Raw genomic sequence first — 9,820 nt, forward strand, 5'->3', positions numbered from 1 at the left:
GCATCAAAATCTGCGATACCATAAAATGGTACCACAGGTAAGTATAAACCAAACAACTCTCGGGATAAAAATACATTAATGCAACCAACAATATAGCAAAATACATTTAGCCATAAAATATCATTTTTTCCCAGAAAAATGATTATTTCCAACACATGCCAAAAATCCCATTTTGGCCCAAAATATCCGTAAAACATTTTCCCATAAAATGATTCAAACAAACAATCCATTTATCGGACACTGTAGGCGGGAATCGCAGGCGGAACTCTACCACCGTCCCTGCTTACCACCATCTCTACCGCGTGCACCGTAGGCGGGAATCACAGGCGGGACACAACCACCATCCCTGCTTACCACCATCCCTATCGCGTGCACCGTAGGCGGGAATCACAGGCGGGACTCTACCACCATCCCTGCTTACCACCATCCCTACAGTTCCTTTACACACAATGAATACTTAACAGAGCACTGTAGGCGGGAATCACAGGCGGGACACAACCACCATCCCTGCTTACCACCATCCCTACAGTCTCTTTTCCTTTTACTAATATGAAAATCCAATTTCAATAAACACATGAACATGTATGCAATCATGCGAAAACCCAGTTTTCTTTACAAACATGATCATGCATGCAATATGCGATGTACATGAACAAGCCGTAACCAACAACCAACAACCACAATTCACAATGCAAACAAACACACAACTCCGTCCACAATCCATCCGACCCCCGAAACTCCTCGGACTCAGTCCGGCAAAACAAACCAATTCACAGATAATATGTGTTAGTGCAAAAATATATTTAAATCACGAAAGTTCTTTAAGGAAAATACTTACAGTGCAATATAATAATTTTCGGAGGATCTCGAAGTTGCAAGTGGTGATTTCTGAGTAACACCACAGTGTAAAATACACTGTGGCCGTGGGTCACAGATACCCACTTTTCAACGAGGACAAACGAAGACCCAAAAATGGTAGGGTAGGGCCTAGAGAGGTCGGTGAAGCCAATGGTGGCGATGGTTTGCCGTGGGTGGCGGCGGAATGGGCGGTAGAAGACCAAAATGCCCAAATCGAAAATGTAGATGGTGGAGCTTCACCGGTGACGGATCGGAGGTGGGGTTGGGTCCAATGGGTTGCCAAGAGATCGGGGATGAAGTGGTAGGAAGATGGTGGCCAATGGCGGTGCGACGGCGGCGCAACGGCGGAAAGAGTGCCGCGGCTTCGAAGGGCTACTGGTGGTTAACGGTGGCACGGATGGAGGTGAGGTTGGTGGGGTGAGGTCGCCGGCGGCTGGGGAAGCTAGCGGGCTGGGCGGTGAGGGCCACCGCCGGCTCACGGCGGCGCTGGCGTGAAGGTGGCCCGCGGCTTCGTGGGGTGCGTGTGGGCTACCGGCGGCGAGGTAGGGGCTGAGATTTGGGAGGTGAGGTCGCCGGAGGGAGGGGGAGCTGGTCGGCCGGGCGGTGTCGCGCACGGCGGCGCGACGGCGGCGGGCTGGGGGAAAGGAAGAACGGACGGAGAGAGAGGGAGGGAGAGGGAGTTGCGCGCGGGAAGAAGAAAAATAAAGGAGAAAAAGAAAAGAAAGAAAAGAAAAAGGAGGGAAAGAAAAATGGAGGGAGAAGAAATGAGGTCCAATCCTCATAACTTGGGTCACAAAAATGATCCAACGGAGATGATTTTAAAACCACAAGTTAAATAAAATAATTTAAACGTAATGGTAAAGTCAAATTGAAATAATTAAATCCCACAGTAATTAATTTAAATATTAAAAGCAATTTAAATGCATAACAATAAATAAATATTTGGAATGCACATAAAAATAATTTTCACCAAATTAAAATCATAGAAATAAACTTACTAAAAATCCAACCAATTTTAAAATAAGAGGATAAATTTTTGAACAATCAAAAATAATTCTTCAATAAAAATACACTGAAATACGGGGTGTTACAAGCGCAGAGGTCTCCCATCCCCACGAGACTTAGTCTATGTTCTTTTTGAAATTCTCAAGTATTCTCCATCGACAAATGCAACGCCCCCACAGTTGCCAAATACGACAACGTCTGTATTCACATCTCCTCGAAGTTCAATTCGATGAAAGTTTGAGCTCAGATTTGAGCTAACTCTCAATGAAAAATGAAAAATGGAAAATGAACTCCGCAAAAGACTCAACTTCGAAGAAAACTATGAGCAATGGCGATGAAGAAGACTAAGTTTTTGGAAGTGATGAAGAGTAGTCGAAGCTCTGCAACTTACCACCCACTGGAATCTAACCACACAACATGTTATAACTCACATTCAAGAACTGCATATTCAGTGTCGTCATCTCCACTGGCATGCCCCCATTGATCTTGTTGTGGTTAAGGTCCAACGAAGTCAAGCTCTTGGGTCCGGTTTTGGCATAATCGGTTTTGAAAAATGCAAAACCGGTACATACCGGTTCGGTCCGGTTTTAGACAAAATTTAGGACCGAACTGGTATGTACCGGTTTTTCATTTTTCAAAACCGATTATGCCCCAATTACCCTCCTAAACCGGTACCTCCGGTTTTACCGGTTTTCGGTCCGATTCAGTCTAATTTTTTAGTTTTAAAATGTAAAAAAAAATATAATAAAGTGTTACTTCTTATAATAAAATATTATTAATAATTTAATATATGTTATGTTTAAAGCATATGATCAATTAAATTTTCATCTCTAAGATTAAACTTTTATTTTATAAATTATAATAACATTATCTTATATATAATTATATTAATAACATATGATCAAACAAATTACAAATCTTCATATTTAAGATTAACATTTTATGTTATAATTTATAAATTATAATATGAAGTTATTTCATATATGATATATAATTATATATTATATATAAAAATTTAATATATAATTATACATTATATTTAAAACTTATATATATAAATATTTTGTATAATATATAAAATTGATTTATATATATATATTTTTTCTAGCCGGTCTGGTTCGGTCCGATCTGGTCCCGGAAACTACGGAATAGAAACTAGATCGGGTCCGACCGGTTTTCATAATATAGGAACCGGTTCCAGACCGGACCGGTTCAAAACCCGATTTCCTGGTTTAAATTTACACCTCTACTCTTGGGGAACTCCACCTTGGACAGATTGAACTTGAACAAGTTCCTCGACAGGTCCACAATCTGCATGGTCTTGTTCGAGCCGAAAACCACGAACGCGTCTCCTTCGAGCATGTTAGACAACTGGTCTATGACATTGAAGTCCATGTTAGCGAATGAGGTTGGGACTGAATCGGATAGTTTGTTGTGAGAGAGGAACAAGTCTAGTACCTTGCTAAATGTACCGAAAGAGTAGGGTATCCCTCCGGTGAGTTTGTTACGGTCCAAGTGAAGCACATTGAGGTTTAGAAGTAGGGCAAGTGAGGGTGGGATAGAACCGGAGAGGTTGTTGAAGGAGAGCTCGAGGAAGGTGAGGTTCTTGAGTTTGCTGAGGAAGTTAGGAATTGGGCCGAAGAGATTGTTCCAATTGAGCCTGAGAAAAGTGAGGCGTTGGAGCTTGGCAATGGCTGGCGGGATAGGGTCAGTGAGGTTGGGCTATTTGTGGATAATGAGAGTTTCAAGGAAAGGGAGGTCACCCACTACGGCAGGGATTTGGCCGGAGAGTGAACCGGTGACGACGGAGAGTGAACCAGTTGTTCACGGGACGACGAGAAGGTTGTTCAGTTCTTCTAGACTCAAAGACGATGACGCAAAAAGAATGATTGTACGGATGTTTTCTTTGGCTTCTGAAATCTAAATTCTTCCCTCCTTCATGTTTTGTCTGTTTTCATCTAAAATCTGAATGGCAGAGACTCCCCCACAGTTTCGTGGCTCGCGTTTCTTATTAACCTCTTCGAAAACAAGCAGAAAGAGAACTCTGGCGGCAAACCCATTGTAGGGAAGCCTGTGGAGCTGAGGAGGCTCTTGTCTGACGTCTAATTTTAGTCGGAGGGAAGGCTTGTTTCAGTCAAAGGGAGTGCTTGCTTCAGCCAGAGGAGGGCTTGTTTTAGTCACTAGGTTCAGTCGCTTCTCGATTTTCATTTATTTTTCTGTCAGATGCCTATGTGTCAGCCGGTTGCACGGCGGTTTCGCTGGTTGGTTGTATCTAGCAAAATTGTTTATTTATAAGTTTAAGGCCTAATTTTATATAATAGAAATCTAAGTGAAAGAAATGGTGGATGCTTTTTGAGCCTTTGTGAGAGCTCTCTCCTCTAGCCTTCTTATTCTTCTTCGGCTAATCCATAGAGATAGTCCTGGGCCTCTTGTCTCTCACTCGAAAGTCTAGTTAACTTTTCCACGTTCCATTTTGCAACCAGATGTCAACCAGATGTTCAACTATTTCTCTGTAATTCCTAGTCGTGTACATGATTCCAATGCAAGAGGCGACATTAAAGTAACGATGGAAAAGATAATGGTTGTGTCCATCGTACATTAAGATCCAATTTGAATACTGAGTTGAGATGAAATGAGTTAAGATAAAAGTTAAAAGTTGAATAAAATATTATTTTTAATATTATATTATTATTTTGAGAATTGAAAAAGTTAAATTGTTTATTATATTTTTCGTGAAAATTTGACAAAGTTATAATGATGAGATTAAACATTTTTATTATCCGAACTAGGCCTAAGTGAGATGACATTAATATTTAAAAAATGATATTTACAATAATAGAGTACCTAAACGTCGCGCATTTTTAAAAAAAATGAATAAATATGAGACTCATATAAAAAAAGTAATTTTTTAAAAGTAAATCTCACTATTTTTTAAAATGAGACAAAAAAATTAATTTTTTAAATAATATATTATTCCATCTTTTTTTTAAAATGAGTGTACAATACTTACATAACTCATGACTATATCTAACATTACTAATTTTAATATTTTCTTCCTCGTCAAGTCGGTAATTAAGACCATGATTGTTTCATTTGGATCCAGCTGGAAGAGTTTCTCGACTATATTGATATAAACAGCTTCGTGGCACTTCTTATTGAGGCAATTATTTCACATATTTGAGCAAGCATCTTGTCCATGCTTCATGAAAAACTTGGCTATTTTACCATGGGAGATGAATGTTGCCGATCTTCCTTCTAGCCCAATCCTCCGTGGACTAAAATATTTCTACCTTTCCTGGTGGCACGGTGCGGGCTCTGCTTTGGGAGCATATGTGGCTTTAGTACTACCAGGACGGCCGCCAAAAGATCGGATCATATTTTGCCGACTAAAATTAAAGAAAAATTATAGTTATAGTTGAGTACGTAAGTATTATATAATTATTTTTTTAAAAAATAAATAAATATAAGATTTATATTAAAAAAATAAATAAATTTTTTAATAATAGATCTCATTCTTTTTTAAAGCGATTATATGATATTTATATATTTTACGAATATATGTAGCATTATTTAAATTAAATAATAAAAAGAAAAAACAGTCACAAATGTTCATCATGATGAAGAAGCCAAATTAGTCAAAATAAAAACCAAATTGTGGGATGATCCTGATCTTGAAAATGAAAAGAATGGACTCACCTTGAGTACTTATAATGGTAGAGTAGGCCGGTGGAAGTCATATAAAACTTGAGAGATCTTCGAGCTCTCGGAAGGGATATTGTTTGAAGGAAGATGTTAATTTGCCCTTTTATTTTGTCAATTCATTTTAACTACTTGTGTATTTAATTTTTAATTTTAATTTTTTATTTAATGATTAAGAAAATAATTTTTAATGCATCATTATAATTTTTTTTATCTTTTTTAAAATATTTAAATATATTAAAAAAATATCAAAATGGTCAAATGGAGCAGTGCTCTTATTTGAAAGGTACTGGAGCAGCTGTTGGGTTTTAAAGCCATGCCAGCTTGTTCCTTTAACTTTGCTTCGTCTTGGCCGCCGGATGACCGATCACGAGCTAAATAAGAAAGATTGGCTCGACTTCCGAGTGAGTATCTCTCCCAAAGTCCCCCTTTTGCGGCTCGACTTCTCTCTCTCTAACCTATACGTTAAAATTTTTCATGAAATATGTTGAATAATTCGTTTAGAGATCGAAATACTATCGATTCATTTCGTATCATTATTATAAAAGTTTTAAATTTTTATATAAAATATAATAAATAATTTAATTTTTTTAAATTTTTAAATAATAATAATATTAAAAAAAAATTTTAACAATATTTTATTTAATTTATTTAAAATCATCTCATCTCGTTATCTAAACAAAATCTTAATATCAATGAGAGATAAAAGAGAGAGCGACAATGTCTTATAATGAGGATTATTTTATATATAACAGACTTTTATTTTCCATGTCCAATAATTCACGAGTGATTAGGTACTTCTATGTCATCAGTGCAAGTTATTCGATCGTTGTGATCATAGAACTCGAATGGATACTGCGTGTATAATATGTAGTATTTTGTATTAGATGAATAAAAATAAAAATAATTTAAATATTGAAGTGGTTTAAATTCTTGGACTGTGTATTTTTCTTTAAACAATATACAAATTTGATTGACTTACAAAAAAATGGTGACTTGATACAATACGATAGATAGTTTTATAACTTAACATATTACATCAAATTATATTAATTTATAAAATATACATTGTTTTATCCAATGACAATAATTTGTTGGAATATAAATACTCTTTCGGATATGCTTGGACGTTGACGTGCTTTCATTACATAAGCAGAGCCGTTGGATTCGGGAAGTGGAAATTACGCCATCTACGCCTTTTTCTTTGCTTAGTTTCTCGAAGAAAGTTCATTAATTTTTTTTTTATGAAAAACGCTTTGCACCGGTTCGGCTGTTTTGAAGGGATTACCAGCCTCTAATAATAATCTGCCACATAAGTGATTCCACACAATTCACATGGAGTCATCACAGCCAAACGTCCCAGTCCCAAAACTAGATCTCATCTCCAGCCCGTCGAATGCCCCAGTGCCGCTAGCCGTGGAAATGTAGTGGAGGGTGTAGAGGAGGCGAAGAAAGAGTAGGCCGAAGCGTATTGTCGGACCCAAGAGCATATAAAGGCGATTGAAGAGTACATTCGGCTTTGTTTGGATCATCAACTCATCTCAACTCATCATTATAATTTTTTTAAATTTTAATATAAAATATAATAAATAATTTAACTTTTTCAAATTTTAAAATAATAATAATATTAAAAAATAATATTCTAATAATATTTTATCATCTCAACTCAACTCAACTCACTTTAATATTTAAACACAACCGAAATCTCTCTCACGGCAATTGCTTGTAATGGACCAAAAAAACAAAGTCTAATTTAGTACATTTGTCGGTGCATGTTGCAGCAGAGAGGTAGATACAAGACCACCTTCCCCTCCCCAAACTCTAATGGGCCACCAAAGCAGCATACTCTACCCTCCAGTTGGCGGCTACCCTTGTCTTACATTTCTATTGTCGCCTTTCTCTCGCTCTCAGCCAGCACAGTTCGAGGCTATCCCTCTAATCCCAAAAATAGGGTCTCTAAATTAAAGCTTTTGTGTTTTGGGTGGCTGTATTATGCCCTGCATATTTTAAAGACACTGATAAAAGTGGGATGATGCTCTTCCAAATATAAAGCATTTTAGATTTGTGTTGGCATCACGTTGGCTGGAGATGAGAGGGGCACTGCAAGTTTGTGAAGGAGATGAGGGGTTTGTGAAAGAGATGACTCGGAGTCTAGGGCAGGCTTTGGAAAGGGCTGCATGGCTATCTCCTCCAATGCAATCACATTCTTGTTCCAATGGACCGCTACATGGCTCTCACTTATTGGTGGGCTGATTTTTGTTAGAGAATAGACAGGTTGGTTATAAGATTATCTCTTTTTTGATATGTAAAGAAAATTCATTAATTGGGCCTTTAATATTATATATATCTAATATATATATATATATATATGGAAGGGATATTGGTGTTCCTCATTGGATTGGACCCGGCGTGGAGGCTAGTGCCCTTCTCAGATCGAGATGGACCTACATGGAAGGCCCATGCGACCGCTAGCACTAGTAGCTCATGGGCTGTGTGCAAAGAAGGGCGACAAACCATCCATCGTGCGGGAAAGGTGTCAACATGGATAGGTAGGACCTCACTTGCCTTGACACACCGTGCTGGGGCACGTCGTGAGAAGTTCACGTCGCATTAAATGATCATATCCTGGGTGTGGACGGAGATCACGACAAACTCCCCCATCCTTGACAAATATGCACAGAGTAGATGCCTCACTCACCTGTCGTCGAGGCTTTGCCTAAGAAAGCCATGCTGTATTAAAGATTGTTGCATGGCATCTGTACGCGAGGGAACATTGAATACGAAATGTTCCTTTTTTACGTTAGCTAATTCGACGAAAATTCTCCAAAATGAATATATTGACTTTGCCATTGGAGGCTCCTCGAAGGCCCATAGGACCCCCCCTCCAAAAAAAAAAAAAAAAATTATATATAAATACCATCAATGGATTTATTTCAAGTATCAATTATTTTGGGTGTTTAAACTATAGTGTCATAAAGCACTATTGTCAAATAGAGTATTTAATTTGAGGCGGACTTATAATTTAAAATAATTAATGATTTTATTATATCCTCTTATTTTCAAATATAAATAAATAAAAAATTAATTTTTAAAAAGGTGAAAAATATGAGAAGTTTTATTACTCCTAATGGGCCGAGTTCGTATTTTGCATCATGAGCAGGCTTCTGGGCCTCCACTTACTCCTCACTAGTTGGGCTCAGTACACCTCTATTGTCTAAAAAACAAAAGCACAAAATGGCAAAATTAAATTGAAAAACACGAAAACATAAGAAGGGAAAATATAAATTTCGTTGTTATGCAGAGCTTAGATATTTTTAAACCAGTTTTGTTACTTATTATCTTCACACATCATATTCACAAATTTTTTTTATTAATTTTATTTTCTTAAACTAATTGAATTATTCTACTCATCATCCATATATCACATATTTAATAAGAGAAAAAAATTAAAAAAATATGGTATGTGAAGATAATGAATAAAATTTTTCTTTTTAAATATCAAATCAAAGATAAAGATAATAATTTAATATAAAAGAAGAGTAATTCTACATATAGTTGTAGAGTGTATAAATATCGTACAGTCGTTTTAAAAAAAATAAATTTACTATTAAAAAATTATTATTATTATTATTTTATATAAATCTTATATTTTTTTATATTTTTTTTAAATAATTGCACGACACTTGTGATTATCATTTCTCATAAAAGAACGATGGAATTTTCTTTTTCTTTGAGACAGATTATTAGGATCATGGTAAGGATGATTAGTCGGTTTCTGTCTGGATGATCTATCGATTCCTTATCGGTTTCGACCGGTTCTAACATTTAACAGCCGATTCTGATCGATTCCAACAAGTTTTATCGATTTCTCTCCATCCCTAATAAGTCCCAATGATATATGTTATGAACGTAATTGTAACAAATATGTCCAAAATATTCTTATCAATAAAAAAACTATGGAATAGAAAATCACTTTACCATGATTCTTAATAAGAAGATAATTTTATGTATCATATTATCATTCTATTTTTATTTCATTATGTAAGATATGATATATTTATTATTATTATATGATCTTTTATTAGATATTTTTTATTATTTAATGATGATAAATATATCACATTTTATATAATGAAATAAAAATAAAATGAAAGTATAGTATATATATATATATTTTCATAGTTAATGTATATCATTACCCTTAATAAAAATGGTAAAAAAAAAGAAAGAAATAAAGGTATAAATATGTACGATTATT

General features: G+C 35.9%; 1 pseudogene; it reads right to left on the minus strand.

Moving 5' to 3' along the window:
• Positions 1-2,267: 2,267 nt before the first annotated feature.
• Positions 2,268-3,684, minus strand: LOC121247352 (annotated as a pseudogene).
• Between the last annotated feature and the right edge of the window lie 6,136 nt (positions 3,685-9,820).

This window comes from Juglans microcarpa x Juglans regia, chromosome 1D (genome assembly GCF_004785595.1).
Source record: "Juglans microcarpa x Juglans regia isolate MS1-56 chromosome 1D, Jm3101_v1.0, whole genome shotgun sequence".
Taxonomy (NCBI): Eukaryota; Viridiplantae; Streptophyta; class Magnoliopsida; order Fagales; family Juglandaceae; genus Juglans; species Juglans microcarpa x Juglans regia.